Source organism: Taeniopygia guttata, chromosome 3 (assembly GCF_048771995.1).
Source record: "Taeniopygia guttata chromosome 3, bTaeGut7.mat, whole genome shotgun sequence".
NCBI lineage: Eukaryota > Metazoa > Chordata > Aves > Passeriformes > Estrildidae > Taeniopygia > Taeniopygia guttata.
Genome location: NC_133027.1, coordinates 65396569 through 65412792, shown reverse-complemented (window position 1 = coordinate 65412792; position 16224 = coordinate 65396569). Strand labels below are relative to the sequence as shown.

General features: G+C 38.7%; 1 protein-coding gene across 8 annotated transcripts in view; it reads right to left on the bottom strand.

Annotated features, from left to right (window-relative positions):
• Window positions 1-16224, bottom strand: part of MAP7 (microtubule associated protein 7) — a 108177-nt gene that overhangs the window by 53365 nt on the left and 38588 nt on the right. The window lies entirely within an intron of this gene.

The window sequence follows — 16224 nt, the reverse complement described above, 5'->3', positions numbered from 1 at the left end:
TTTTCCACTACTTGTGACTTTTGCCTCTTACATCCATTGTTTATGAAACTGAGACATGCAAAAACTACTCTTCATATTTACAATACAAATATATTTTGCAAGTCTTAAGAATTTCACATTCTTTGTGTTATCAATAGTGTCTATATATATTTAGATAAACAATACTCTAAGTAACATTTTAGTGCAATTTATTGTTTTAGAGTTAAATAATGTGATTATTCCATACTTGCACCCCACGCTTATTTCTTACTTGCATTTTAAAATTATAAGCTTGGGAACAAAGGACAGCAATCTTTCCAGAGATAAATAGGTCTCAAAGCTCTATGGCTGGCCAAAAGTTACCAAGATGCATGCAGTACAGCTGACAGATAAAAAAGGTAAAAAAAACAAGAATCTGGATATTTAATATTAAAATTTTTAGAGTAAGGACAAAATTGTGAACTGCTCTCTTCTTTAGAGCTGTTGGAGAGGATAAACTGTAAAGAATCCCATTTAAAAACTCACTTGTTAGATGATAGTTTTCAAGATCCGCTTGTCAATACTGATGCTGAAATTGCCCATTAAGAAGAGAGTGGGGTGAGTATTTGGGGTGAGTGGAAACCTGCTTCAGCACAGCTGGAGACAATATTTTCCAGTGCTTCTGCACTGTACCGAACATTGGACAAACCAAATTTCTTATGCTGCTGCTTCTACCATGTGTCTGAGCTGAACACTATGTCAATGCTTACCCCTCGCTGTCACAGCATAAGCACACTGGAGCCCTAATCTTGTTCAGGGCCTGTTACACTTTCCATAAGATTATTATAAAAGAGTGTCTTGAGTGAACCAAAATTGCACTGCCACCAGCATTGGCTTTGCTTCTGTAAACTCCTATGGACACAAGCATAACCATTACCAAAGTCAAGTCCTTCAAAACAAGAAAGGGGAAAAATTCTCACATTAAATTAACACATGCTACAATGTGACCCTGCTGAGAGGCTTGAAAATGGATTAGAGACCCAAACGCAACAGCTGGTACACAAAACCAAAATCTCTCTCATCACCAAAATCCATTTGTACAAACAGCACAGAAGAGCTGTAAGACATTTACTCTGACACTTAAACTGTGCAGGAGCCCATAAACTAAGCACTGGCATTTTATCAGTATAAAACAGACCATTTTGAAGGAACCTTCATCCTTTACAGCCCTGGCTGCAGGGCCCTTCCTGTGTAGCAGATATGCTGTCCTGGTAGTTGGCAGATGTTCCCTGAGCAGCAGCCGAGGACAGGAACAAAAGGGAACGCTGAGAAACCTTTGCTGACACTTACTATGGACAAGGAGCCTCCTGGCGCTTCTGGGAACGTTCAGTGACCAGTGAAAGAGACAGGCTCAGAGCAGCACTAGAGGTGAGCTCAGACCCTACAATTTTTTTAGAGCAACAGGATGGGAAACAAGGGAAATATCTCTGTAGATTGGAGGACTGTAGGACTTAGCAATTGGTTGCAGGAGGGACAAGATGAGCACAGCATCAACATGCCTTTTGTGTAAGTTGGCTCACTAGAGATGTAAGCTTTCTAGGCAATGGGGAAACCAAGTCACTGATGGCACACTGACTGCCCTTGTTTCAGGTTAATCCTTTGGGGAAGGGCATACAAATAGGAATAGAACTGAAGCATCAGCTTGGAAACTTTACACATGTACTGTACACATTCTATTCTACCCAAAAACCCCTAAGCCCTCTTGAATGCACTGAACAGCAGGTTCAAAAGAAACACTGGAAAGATTTCTCTAACAGAGCTACCATTTCAGAAGAAAAATAGAAACACATCAGAAACAACTCTTTCAGGCTTCTTAATTTAAATTTTTCAAAAAACTCTTGGCAAGATGGGTAGGGCTATACCATCAAGCCAAAATATTTTTGTAACAAATTTTTGTTCTAATTAACAGCACTGATCTTGAAAATTATTTCAAGAGATTTTCAAGGTTTTGCCAACTACTATAGCAGTGAGGCAGAAAGAACTGCAGGAATTCTGCAGAAGTCTTGGATCTAAATGCACTCCAGTGTCTTAAAACTAAAATCTAGATTTCTGTTTTGAAACAATAGAGACATGTACCTAATTTCGGTTAGATGTCAATACTCAGATTCTCTTGTTAAGGGAAGTAGGTTGAAGTGATTTCTAAAGGAACTAAGGTGAAGCAAGAATACTTTCAGACTATAGACCACTTTGCTATTTTTAACGCAGTCTTCACAACTTCAGATAAACACTTTTTGAAATTTCTGTCATTAGCAAATGGAAAAAGCCTGTTTTTCTACAGTCTAAACAGCAATACTTACAAAGTACATTTGCAAGTTGGAGGTTTGAGTCAGAAAAGCGACAGAATACCTGTGTTTCATTTCTATTCACTGAAACATGAAAGCAAAGTTCATGCCTTATTTAAACATGTCTATTAATTAAGTTTATATTATTTTCAGCTCTTAAAAGCTCAGTGATTTAGTACATATTTTTGTACTTCCAACAGTGCGAAACTTACCAGTCTGATTTGCAAATATAAATAAATTATATGACACCAAGCTGCAGTGACTGTCCCAGTTCTTCTTGCTCTGGCACTTATCATAGAAGTCTACCATCAGAGTTGCCAAACAAAGCACTGTTACCAATCTTCCTCATCTCTAATGTCCTGGCTGAGCAAAGCAGAGTGAAAACTCACCACCATCAGTGTTTCCTGGATAGTATATAAGTTGCCATTGTTTTCATCATATAGACTAGAGAGATAAACACAGCTATTTAGTGCTCAACTGTAAAACATTAAAGCCAGAAGCATAAATAAATTTATTTAGAAACAATGCACAGACATAAATCTGGATGATGCAACTGGCTATAGGGAAAGGGTCAGCTTTCTTTTTTTTTTTTTTTTTTAAAGATTAAACTTGTATAACTGCTCCACTGGGAGATGCATATTTATAAAAGATTACTTTTGGCTGACATGTCCGCTTTAAAAAGCACTGTATCCTAAAATATTAAATAATGTAGAAGATGCCAAACCAAATGCCGTTGTAGGGAGAGTTATAATCTCTTAAGGATGATAAAAGGAACACAGTGTCTGTAACAGCATTTTTTAAAAAGCTGACACTCATACCCGCTGTATAATGATATTTCATTATCTCACTGCAATATAAAACAAGGATATAACATGAAAGGATCCCTGGAAAAATTATTTTCTGCTGAAAAGCCTGTGCTATGAAGCCAGTTCTGCAGTTGACCAGAACACTAGCAAGCTCACCCAAACACAGATGAGACACGTGAATTGAAGCTTTTTAATTACACATCACCAAAATGAAAGCTGAAATGCCACTGCCTGAGGGCATGCAGGACAACCTCAGTTCCAGACAGCCAGCAATTTGTGCTGTGCAGCCTGTCTTAGGGCATGAGCTCTCTGAACACCAAAAGCAGGCAATGTGCAAGATGCAGTGATTTATTTCTGAGACTGTTACACAAGGGCAAACACCTTCAGCCAAGGTATAAGAGTACCAGATGCTTCTCCTCCTCAGATTTCTCACTGGTGCAGGCAGCATTTGCTACCAGGATGTCAGAGAGATTCCCATACATAGGATCAGTGTCAGTGTATTGCTGCAGTAGCTGTACATGGAAGGTCACCTCAGAGATTATGAAATGAAGCACCTGTACAATTTCTAGATGAAAAACTCTTCTGGACTTCAACCAGAGATCATTCTCCAAACTATGAGGTAATTCCTGTGAGTAATTCCAAGTCACAATGAAGCTTACACCTACTGCTGAGAAATGGAGAATTAGGCACAGACCAGCCTGCTTTCTATATCGCACTGATTCCAAGGTAAGATTGCTTGAACTGCAGAAAGCAACTTGAGTGTCCCATTATTTGATATCCTCGCTGAGAGGGCACAGAGATCAAAGCATATGGCAGCCTGTGAGTGTTAGTGAGATAGCAACTGCAGTAAAGTTAGCGTGGGCATGGAGAGAAGGGGAAAATGGATACTTCGCTATACATTGCTCTACTGAGCAATTTGATCAGAGATATAGTAATTTTTAAAACCAATGCAATCTTTTTGGTCTCAAAGATAAGAGGACATAATCACTTCTCCCCACTGAAGTATAATAAAATGAAACATTCTTTTCACCATATTTTTAATTTAAATGAGTATGAAATGAACAATATCTACTGATTAATTTAGGATACTCCTGCCAACACAGAGCTTTTCAGACAACACAGGGCTTTCTTCTTGCCACCCCACTGACATATAAAGTAACCCCATCCCTGCTGAACTCAGTGCATACCCATGCTTTCCTCTGTGCTTTCAACTCTTCTGACTTAGCTCCATGTGCACTGAAGTTCATAGTTACCATCCCAGTGACTTCATAGAGTAGGTCCATAATAGTGGTTCTTCTGCCACCACAGAATCACAGGATGAATCATAGAATGGTTTGGGTTGGAAGAGACCTTAAAGATCATCTAGTTCCAACCCATCTACTATGAACAGAAACACCATCCACTAGAGATCAGGTTGTTCAAAGCCCCATCCAACCTGGCCTTGGACACTTACAAGAATGGGGCATCCACAACTTCCTGGGCCACCTGTTCCAGTGCTTTACATCCTCATGGTGAAGAATTCCTTAATTCACAGGAGCATACTGACCATTCAAAAGCAAGGCACTACTCTTTTTCTGCGTCACAGTAATTAATTCCTATCTATAGCAACCATTTCTGTTGCCCTGTGGGGACATCCCCACTCACGCACAGCATTTTCAGGTGCAGTCTCAGTGTGCCCTGTGTAAGAACAAATGTGTTATCTTCACCGACATCCGAATGCTGCACCTTGCCCTTGCCAGGTGAGGTTTAGACCAAAGAAACCAATGAGGTTTTAGAACTGCTTTTTTTCCACAGGGAGAAAATTCAGATTTTTGCTTTAATAATTTCTCTCTTCTGCATGTGCAGCTGCAGGCACACTCCAAAACTAGGGCACTTTAGCATTTTACACACACACACAAGAGCAGCTGCAAGAGGCATAAGACACTTAACAAATGAAGTGATATGAAGTTTTTAAGCATAAGAAAGTTCAAAAATAGACCTATTCTCCTTCAAAGCCTTCTTTGGTTACTCTGCACTGCCACTTTACACAACTAAACATGTGAGACTACAACACAACTCTCCCACTGCACTACTTTTAGAATACATTTAACATCTCCCTGACCTTCTGGGTATCTCCAAACACTTTCTTTCTACAGAGCTTCAGCCAACAGTACAGCAGCTCTCACTGGATATTCAAGGTTACTAGCCTGCCACACAAATGACAATTCCCTCACTACTCATACCCATTAAAAGACATCTACAATAAAGCTCAAGAGAAACCCATTATCCAAGATTTCTCTTCCTCTGCTTTCAATTATTTTAAACTCAGAATCACTGTATCTGCTGAACTAAGTGAAGTCCTGGCCTTCATCCCATAATTGCTTTCAAGCATCTTCAGCTTCATCCTTTTGCGTCTAGGAAGAATCTTCTTCCTAGGGGTTGCTAGAGTAACTTTGTTCTATTACCTCATTTGGGAGAGAATAAATGGGCACTCATCACAATAAGAGAAACAGGTCAATTTCAACCCAGCCTATTGATTTAGTGGCTATTTTCCTCTTACAGTCAGCCATAATAGAAGTCCATTTGCACAAACAGACAAGTAGTTTTAGACAAAGTGTTTCATGCCCATTGTGGTTTAGTTTCACAGGACAACTCCCAAGAAACTGCTCTGCACAAGCCCTGACAACTGCCTTTGGTGAGATCTTATCAAACCTTTCACCAGAGAATGAGTAAAAATAAAGATGCTCAAAACACAAGAAGAGAGGATGGCAAGGGAAAATAAGTATTATTTAATGCTAACAGTCTAAGGCACTTAGTACTCCACGCAAAAGAACATGGGGTAAAATTTGCTATAACTGGCTATAGAAGCTGCAGAGTTTTCTGAAAGATTCAGCTTCTAAATAAAATAATGAAGTAGCACAACCTTTTCTACTAAGAAAACGTTCATTGCCACATGGGTTTCATCTCCTGACTTGGCACCCTGAACTGAATGCGGGAGAGCTGTGTCAACACCAGTCTGCCACAGGAGCTTGACTTAGCTGAAAAGCCAAGTTAAGCATTACACTGAGACAGCTACAATGGTCCCGGTACGTAATTATCTTCACACAACAACACTTTAGGCCACTTAGATTTATGCCTGGCACTTTTACTGGGATTTCTCTTCCAGACAGATAAATTCTAGACTACTTACAAGTTAGTGGGATCAATACAAGTAACATAGGTAATCATTTCACTGCTGCAGCTTTTTTTTCTTGGGCAAAGCGCCCTGCAACTCAAATTTTACGTAGATGTTCAGTCCTCCTTCCAGCATCAGAAAAATAAAACATGAATAATGCCTGCAAATTGCTACAGCAACAACCACTTCTCAACTTAAGACAGCAGGAAGATTCACAGAAGCTAGGCTTTGTTTATACAGCCTACTCTGTACAGACACTTATTTCCGTAACAGTTAGATCTACAAAGGCTCCGTGCTGTTATTTAGCAGTTGAGCTCCTGGGTGCACACGTTCAAACCATTACTCTAATTCAGAGTACTCTTGCCTGAGGAAAACAGGCAGTTTTCTGGTAGCTTGCCTCTGCCTTGCTGGAAGGGATGCTGTAACTACTTAGAGCAAGTGCAACATTCCATTTGCTGCTTCTTCTCCCGTTCCTTTTATATAAAAGATCTATGCTATGACTGCAAGCCAAGTAAAATGAGTATTTAGTGTGGCGCAAAATGCACGTACACAGAAACAGTGAAGCCAAAAGGAATGTTTCCTAGCAGTGCTGAGTAGGGAACAGAGCTGAAACACTGACTTAAGAATATATATTTCTGTTCCATGACTTAACCTTAATCACTTCAATCACTGTCAAAAACAAAAGCAGCTGTGCCAGGCCTACACTATCATATTTAAGAAGGCAGCAGACAAATATAGCTAATAGCAGCAAAGAGCTCAACAAGATTCTCAAGACACCACTTTCTGGAAAACTTGTGTTTCAAAGTAAACATCATAGGAAACTGGAAAATTTATTTTCAATTCAGGGAGCCGTTCTTTACAGCTGTCCAGCTGTCGGGAAATAGGGCTTCCTGAGCAGCTACGTACTGCTTGGCAGAAAGACAGCAGATTCTAATTGCTAATTACAACACTCCATGCACAGAACTGAGTCTGCACAAACAATCCTAATGCCTGAGCTCCATGGATTTGGAAGAATTATAATAAATGAATATGTGTTTAGAAAGGCAAAGGTATATATTTCAATCAGAAGGTATTACATGCAATCTTTAAATAACACCAACAGTAACTTTTAAAAAGTCTTTATTATGAATACATCAAATGGTAACTAGAGCTCTTTGGCCTCTGTGTTTTAAGAATAATTCACCACCAAAACCAAAGTATATTTTTTACCCAGGTTCTCTCTTGGATATGAGGCCGAGTGTCACACCACTAAAAAGTACATCTTGTCTTTATAAACTGCCACCCCACACAAACCCACAGCCTGCAGAAGTCTTTTAAAAAATCAAAACTTGTTTCTCTATAGGATCTCCTTGGGTAGCCGATTTCTCTTAGACACAGACCACTCTATTGGCAGCACAAACATTTGTCCTAAGTCCAGTACTACAACAGCTCTTCATATCTCACAAAAGCATAAAACTTTGCAAGTCTGTCAAGGTTCTCCTTTAGTTCCTTAAGCATTGGTGTCATTGCTTTTCAAGTAATTGCTTGTTAGCTGTCTTGGTGACTGCATTGCTGAACTGCCATAATTTGCAGTTCTTAGGCCTTTGGGGACATAAATTTCATTTTTTGCCCCTCTACAATCTTCAGAGAAACCTTTTATCTCCAATTGATTCGCTTTTATTTAAAGCATGTTCCACAATTTCAAAACTAGTCTGAAAGGATTCAGCCATGTTCAGGTTATAACAACCACTGAAAATGAGGTCTTCTGAAGAAAAACCACATGGGTGGTTGCTACTGAAAATAAATCAAACCCAACATTTCTCAGTCTGTTTTTTTTAACAGAAGAAAGAAAAATATTTCCTTACCCCATTCCACTGCTTTTAGTTATATATATATATATAGGTAGTCTGTATATCCAACAAATCAAATAGGGTGTTTAAAAAAAGTACTACTGTCATTGTATTTTATGCCTTAGTTACTTGGAGAAAATCCACCATGCTGCTGTTTGGATTATGTTTAAGAGACAAAACAGAGTAAGTGTGAAAGTTGTTGCCTTGCTTTTCTGCTGTAAATTTTAATTGGTTTATAATGATGACATGACAAAATATGCAATGCAAAACATCTGATTAAGCACAGCAACACACTGTAATCAAAAGAAATCTATTTAGCACCGAGTTTTAAGAATAGAAACCAAACCCAGATATTATTTCAAACTAAAACCCTCCAGTGTTCAGTATTTTGCTACAAAGACCTCTCATTCTTAATACAAAGAATACAAAACTTTGCTTTTGGACAGTTTCTAGTAACTCAACTACAAACTCTCAGAAGATACTTGAAGTTTCCATTAAGCTGTATCATCACAACCTCAGGTACACAGGGCTACTGAGATCAAAGCCTGACTTCCTTCACTGTTATTTAGCCTTAATAATGGGAGGGCTATTAATTTCCAATAACACAATCACATACTTAATTATTTGATAGTATGTCATGTATAAGTTGTATTACACAAGTTGCAGGGTCAACTTCCACACTGAAGTTTCCTAACTTTTCAGTTCTTGAACTTGAAACCTTAACAGTTAACCAAAAGCTTGCATAATGCACTGACATATATCAGTCACCAAAATTTAAGAACATTTAAGCATTAAAAATAGGTAACTTTACATACCAGCAAGATTCCTTTCCACTAGATGCCCTCCTGTTCCTCTTATCCTATTGAACAACATCTTTGGCCCCTTTCCTCACCTTACATCCCCCCTCCATGCCTTCTCAACCTCGTTCTCTTGTTTCTGAAGCTGCTACACCGCAATTCTCTTCTCTTGCCATTCTCCTTTTTTACGGGCAGAGAGAATTGCTCAGATTGCTCTAATCCAAACACCTCCTCATGCCCACTACTCCCCTAGAGGTGTCACATCACCTTTCCTGCAAACCTAAGCAGCAGGCATCTGGGCAGCATGGGAGAAAAACAAGCCTCTACACTTCTAGCTGGTGCACCTGGTGCCAAAGCTGCCTGCAGAGACTGGGCCTTTTTTCCCCTGGCTGCTTCCCCTCAGACCCCAGAGCTCCAGGGAGGACCATGCTCAACTCATTCCATGGGGATCGTGAATAATTGGAACACTGATTAGCCCAAAGCATTTGAGAGGAAAGGCTGCAGCCTCAGTTCAGTCAAAAACCCTGGACAAAAATATAACGCACAAATGCTGAATGCATCTCTGACAGGCATGGGCTGTGACTTTTTATGTTGCTAATTTGAATAGATTCTCATAAGGTCAAGAGGAGTCATAGCTCTAAAACCAAATTCATATTGTCCCCAGTTTCAAATCTTTTCATTAAAGCATTGTGGCCTTAAGCCATCCCTTGAGACTGATACTAAGATTTTGTTTTTTTCACATAGCAGAATTTCTCTATTTGTTTCCTATATCTCATTCTTAAGAAATTGATCCATTTGCTGAAGACAAAAAGTAGGGAGAGAAACTGGCAAAAGAGAAATAAAGGCCAAACCATTTAATTTTAGCAAAATTGTAGAGAGACTGAAACAATGGGAAATGTTATGCAACCTTTATTATTTGCCATCTGCCTTGTAAAATTCAAATTAAGCATGAGAACGATAAAATTCTCACTTGGGGTTATTTTATTATGCAAAACATACTGATTTTACAACATCACTGAAACGCTTCATGGAATTACGGCTCTTTAACAATAAAGTGGCCTCCTCTTTATTGTGGATTGAGAAAACAAAGAATTTAGACCTCTAAGCCACATACTTCATGACAGCAGCCTAGCCTTCACAGACTTGCTAAGAAAGATTAAGGATTCCAATTGCTCTAATAGTAACTTTAAAAATATAATTTCATGAAGTCTTTAAATTTTTACCCAGAAACAACAAGGCCTTGTTAACAATAATTTATATAATGTTTCAACATTATTAATGTGTTTTATATATTTTACATATTTTGTGTCCCTGCCTTTAAAGAGTTTTACAAGAAGTGCTAGACTAAACTATAGTGTACCAAGTGTACCTCTAGAGTTATTTTGTTTTACACCATGTTCTTGGTTCTGATTCTTTTGTTTGGTCAATCAAAAGAAAAAATGGGCTGTCTCATTGGGGTGTTTATTGCAAGTGACTCAGTTCAACACTTCAAAGTCAACTTATTGCTCTACAATGCACATCAAATATCCCACTTCAGCACAAAAAATGAAGCCTCACAAAGATTTGTGCATTACATAAATACTGAAAAAGGAGAAAATGGATGCTGCAATCACAGTATTTGGCTCTATGCAGAAATTCATTGTTCAGGTATTAGAGTTATATATCTGAAAGCCCAGGCAGCCTGTGCTGGATGCCTGAGATAGCAAGTCCAGTAATTTTAGGCAGGCTGAACACACCTCCCTTCTTTCTTTTGAACAGGTGAAATGGGGATGGAAAAGTGCTTGATACTGTTTCATCTTCAGGCAGGTCACTCAGGCACTGTCCTCCAGCCCTTCCCTTTGCCCACAGACACAGTGGCTGGGAGGCTGGTTGCCAGAGCATTAAGTCTTCTTGTGTGCAACCACCAGACAGAACTGGCTCCATACCAACAATGCAATGGTTCCCATAAATTGCTTGCAGGATCCCCACACTCCCCTTCCTGACTCGACTAAATTATAACTATAAAACTTTGGCTTATATGGGAGACACACACTGGGTTTTGTTGCACAAAACTTGGGACCACATAGATCAGTTACTTCTGGAATCAGGCTGGTACTAAGTGCTTCCTGGGCTCTCTGTATTACACTGTGGAAGTTATTTTTAGGATGCAAATGGACTTATCTAAAAGGTTGTTCTTTAAGTCTTGCCCACATGGATTGCCATTCCACAGGGAGACAGACCTCATCAAACCTGCTTCAATCTTTCATAAAAGTATTTTTGTGGGTTTTGAGCAGCTCACCACCAGTAAGGTTCCAGGCTACAAGATTATTATAGCTCTGTGGAATGTGACTAAAATAATATAATTCATGTCTACCTTACTGGTTTATCTTCAACACAATGAATATTTCAAAGTCAATCATTTTGAAGCATGATGTTGCTGTGTAAGAGATCACCTTGGTTCATAGCCCCTTGATCAGCACAGCCAGGCAGAACATCGCTGACCAGGCTCTGAACAATTAGGACTCATATCACAACTATACAATAGAGGACACAATAACAAGATGCACTCTGAATCTGTTCACAACACCTTAAAACATTACTTCCAACAACTGGAGTGCCAACTAACTATTTTCATTAATGCTTACCTATTGTTGTGCCAGCTTTGCAATTAAAACAAAAACAAAAAACTTGTCAGCACTTTTTACTTCCAACAAGCATTTCTCCACATTTAATGGAAGATCAATGCCAAAAGCTGATGCAACTAGATGCAACACTCTGCAAAACTAAGGTTTGCCGACAGCACTTTAAAGGTGCCCTCAACCTTTTCATCACCTACCAGTTCTTGTCTGTGAGCAGCAGGTCCAGCAGAGCATGAGTCTTAGTCAGTTCACTGATCACCTGCATCAAGAACTGGTTTGGAATGTGTTAAACACATCTCCTGGCTTCTAGCACCCAGCTGCATTTCCCTTCCAGAAGAGTGTATAAGAGGCACCCATGAGTACTACAACCTGAGGCTCTCTCCAGCTACCTAAAGGCAGCAGCACCACCATTTCTGCTGGTTTGGCACCTGCCCCAGGCCAAGCTCCAGTCATTCAAACCATTCCTTTATAGAGAGCACAATCCCTCCTCTTTCACACCCTGAGACTAGCTCAGTTGGGGAGAACATGGTGCTAAAAACACCAAGGTTGTGAGTGTTAATCCCTGTATGGGCCACTCACTTAAAGTTGAATGTGATGATCCTTGTGCATCCTTTCCAACTCAGAATATTCTGTGATCTGTGACCTGTCAGTCTCCTTTTTCTCTTTTCACCTAGTAAGGGCCTGAAATACCTTCTGTGGCTCTTCAGCTGACAAGTCCCATGCTATGCATGGCCTGACAACAAGCTTGGGGGTGGATTCTCTCAAACCTGAGTGTTTACTCTGCTGTCCATAGTCTGTTTTGCAGCACAAATCACAGATAAGTGGGAAAAATGTTATCGTACCTTTTAAATAGCTTTGTTTGGGAGTATGTTTGAAGGGGATCAAGAGCCTTTTATTCTAAGGCCCAGAGAGCAGAAAAATAGATTCTGAAAAAAAAATGAAGCAATAAATGTACAAGATCTTCCAACTAACAACAATATAAAGCTGAATATGATTTTTTAATGTTAAAAACAGACATGCGATCTTCAGAGAGGTCTTAGGAACAGAGTGATTTGGAACCAATTGCAGCCTTCATAATAAGACAAATTATTATTCTTTTAAGTGGTCTTACACAATGCATACTATTTTGGATGGGAATTAGGCTGCCTGTAGAGCATACAAAGCATCCTAACCACCACAACAGCTTTTCAACAGACTGTTTTTTTTTTTTTTTTAACTATTTATCAAGAGAATCACTATTCTTTCCCAATTTTTGAACATTCATACAGCTTTAAAAATCTGTCAGATTTTTGGACAGATCTTTCCTTGGCTTTCTACACCACCTTGAAAAACAGCACCTGATTCAAGGCCACTTGAATCAGTGCTACTATGCAAAGCCAGAGAGAAAGAGAACTACCCTCTATTTTTAAAGTTCCAAAATTCACTAACAAAAACTAATGCCAAACCCACACATTTTCAAACTACACAAATGAACAGTAATTAGTGTCACAGTGAACTGATACTCATACCTGCATAATAAGCAGTAGGCAGTCCTAGCTGTCATCTCCTCCTACCCTTCTGCAAATTAGGATCACTCTAAATTTAGCTATACAAGTTAAACCTCCTCCTATTGCTACATATAGACTGGGAATTATAAATATGTATTAATTATAAGCAATTATAAGTATGTATATACATATATATAGGTTAATTTGAGATAGTAGCAAGAAAATAGATTAATTTGCACCCTATATAGAGATTTTGTCTACATTTGACTTTATTTTGATGATAACAGTCTCTCAAATCAATGAGAGTTGATCCCAAGTTCAAAATCTTTTTTCTGAATTCTGATGGTAAATAATGTGAAAAAATAATACACATTAAGGAGTTCAGCTTTTATTATTTTCCAGTAAGCCAAGAAAAGATTATTTTTATTTTGGTAGAAGACTAGACCTATGCAATTAGATTGTGCTAAACGTGTAATTTGTTTTCACTTGCAGAATGTATATCACTTCATTCTTTCCCTCATAGCTGTGCTCTGTGTATACTGGAATGAAGTACTGTGGTTTTAAAACCAAAACAATTATCATTCTACTTTAAAAGAATACAAGTTCTATTGAAGAGGACAGAACACTTGTCAATTTCCTATTTGGAAGAAATTCAGACAACATGTTGAGTTACATGTAGCAGTGAATATGATTATTTGGAAAGATCATTCTCATAGTATTGCATTTTTTTTTAATAGGGCTGTAAATTATCTTCCCCTTGGAACAATTAATGTAATATTTAGATTACATGAATTTATCTGTGATGGTCTCAGATCTCTGCTAGAATAATCTTCTACAGACATTCCAAGGAAATCTCTTAAAGACATGCTAGTGAGTCATCTGGTCAGGAGCTAAGGAACTGACTGGCTTTGGAAACTGTTCTTCCTCAACATCTAATCTGGGATTAGATATTACAATGATTAAGAAGAGACTGTAAGCAACCTAGGAGAAGGACACTGTACTCCAAGTGGCTCATGCATCACATGGTGCTACTGTGAGTCAGGCTGTACAACTTCAGTAGGAAGATAAATGACATATCTGCATATGTTAAACACTTCTTTGCACAGCAGCAGTATTCAAAGCTCCCACCCTATAAGCACCTTCTCCTATGAAATTTGCAACCCTTAAGACAAGAGACCATAATGCACAAATTTAAGCTCATTCAGGCTCTTCATCAGAGATCTGAACCGACAAATCAATGCCCAATTGCTACAGAACAAGGTTTACTCTAGGTTTGTATGACAAAATGGGAAAGTAAGGCAAGTTACAGGGACAGACAGAACAGAAAACAACTAGATTCCTCTGAGATAAGTACAAATCAGAAGGAACCATACCAGCTGACTGGAAAGAAAATGCCACTCCAATTCCAATACTATAACCCAGAAAGTCTTAAATATGTCCCAGATTCACCAGTGACTAATTGCTGCTATAAGACAAGTCACTGCTTCCCCCCCGAGAAAAGCTCTCAAAACAAGTCTTATGAGAGCTTAGTTTCCTAAGCATATAAAATACTGGACAAATAATAAATACACTGTTAAGTGTATGCTTTTTGTATTTATTCATAAAACTACTTTCAGAGGTATCCTGTATTGTTTTTAACAGATACTCTGTGTGCCCAATGCATCTGAAGCTTACTATGTCCCACAGACCACTAGCTATTAACAATTCCTACCACAAAACATTCTGAATACAAAGAAGTGCCAAGATACTCTTTCTCTGCCTCATGAAGCCCTTAATCCTTCCAGTGAAGATATGACAGCCCCTTCCCCTACACCAGAGCAGCTTAAGGCAGTTCTTCCTGCTTAAGAGGTAGCCATGCAGCCATTCTCTTCCCGTGTCAAACCATAACACAACTACATACAATTAATTCTCCACCACCAAAGGCAGCACACCACCTAAATGCGCTGTAACAACCCAGATAGCCCATGTCGTTGTGCTCCACTCTGCCCTTAAAAGCAAATGGTGGAAAATATTTTGCATTTGTATTCCTCGTCTTCCTTTTGTCCAAACCACACAAGTGACCTGAAATAATAAGCATGGGCTGATTAATTACTGCATGTGTTTCCTTCTGCAGAGCTGAAAGGTCAGCTGGGGTAAAAGCAAAGGGTGACATGACGAATAACACTAAACACTCCTGTTTTTAAGCAATGTTGTTCAATGAACCACACACAAACCAAGAAAGGGTTCTTTTCACTACATGCACTCAGGCTTAAATGGACCAGCTGAGAAATAGTTACTGAACTACTAGCTCTGAAGATGGAGAAAAAGCCTTATGTGGGTCTCCCTCCCAAGGCTAAGCGCTTAATGGTGTATTAAATATGTAGACATCTTAGTGCAGATTTCTAAGGATTTTTCTGTATTTACATAACAGTTGGCAGCTCTCTCATCTGTGTTTGGGGTTTTTTTTTTTTTTTGTTTGTTTGTTTGCATTTATTTTTTTCTTCATAAAACCATATGCAACACTGTACTTGTTTTTACAGCTTTGTTTGTGTAGAAGAGGTGTTCACAACTGCATTTTCTTTTACTGAGTACCACAGACATCATTAGTACTCTTCTGGGTATGAGGACACAGATGTACCAAATAGCAGCAACCATCCCAAAGTGCTTTAATTCAAGACTGCATTCTAGAGCTGATTTTAACACTTTTGCTGACATGACTTTGTTACATTATTGCTGTACTTGAGTGTTGAAACGCAGGGAATCATACAACGTATGATTTTCAGAAGCCCTTCATGCTATACTGATTGAGGATTGAAGAGGAAATCCAGAGGGATCAGAGCAAAGCAACACTGGGTTAAGTCAGAAAACTTAAACACTTGAACAAAAAAGAAATATTTAATTCTTCTACTCAAAAATGGTCCTCCTGTTTTAACCATGAGGTAGAGAAGATTTACTGTAAAGAAGTTTCAGCAATCCCTTACAGTCCTCAAAGTCACAGGAGTTAACACTGAGTTAATTCCTAATTTTACCATCAATAATATCAGTCTTTCCACAGAGAAAAAGAAACTAGAGAGCAAGCAGGTGTTTTGAATCTAGCAAGATGATTATACAAATTAGTTTTTCAAGGTATATAATTACCAATTCTTAAATCACTTACTTCAGAGACTGTAACAAGAGAAGGCATGCAGACAGGCTGAGCTATGTAGATTAAGTAATGAAAATGTTAATTAAGAAAGTTACAGAAGGGAGAGGAA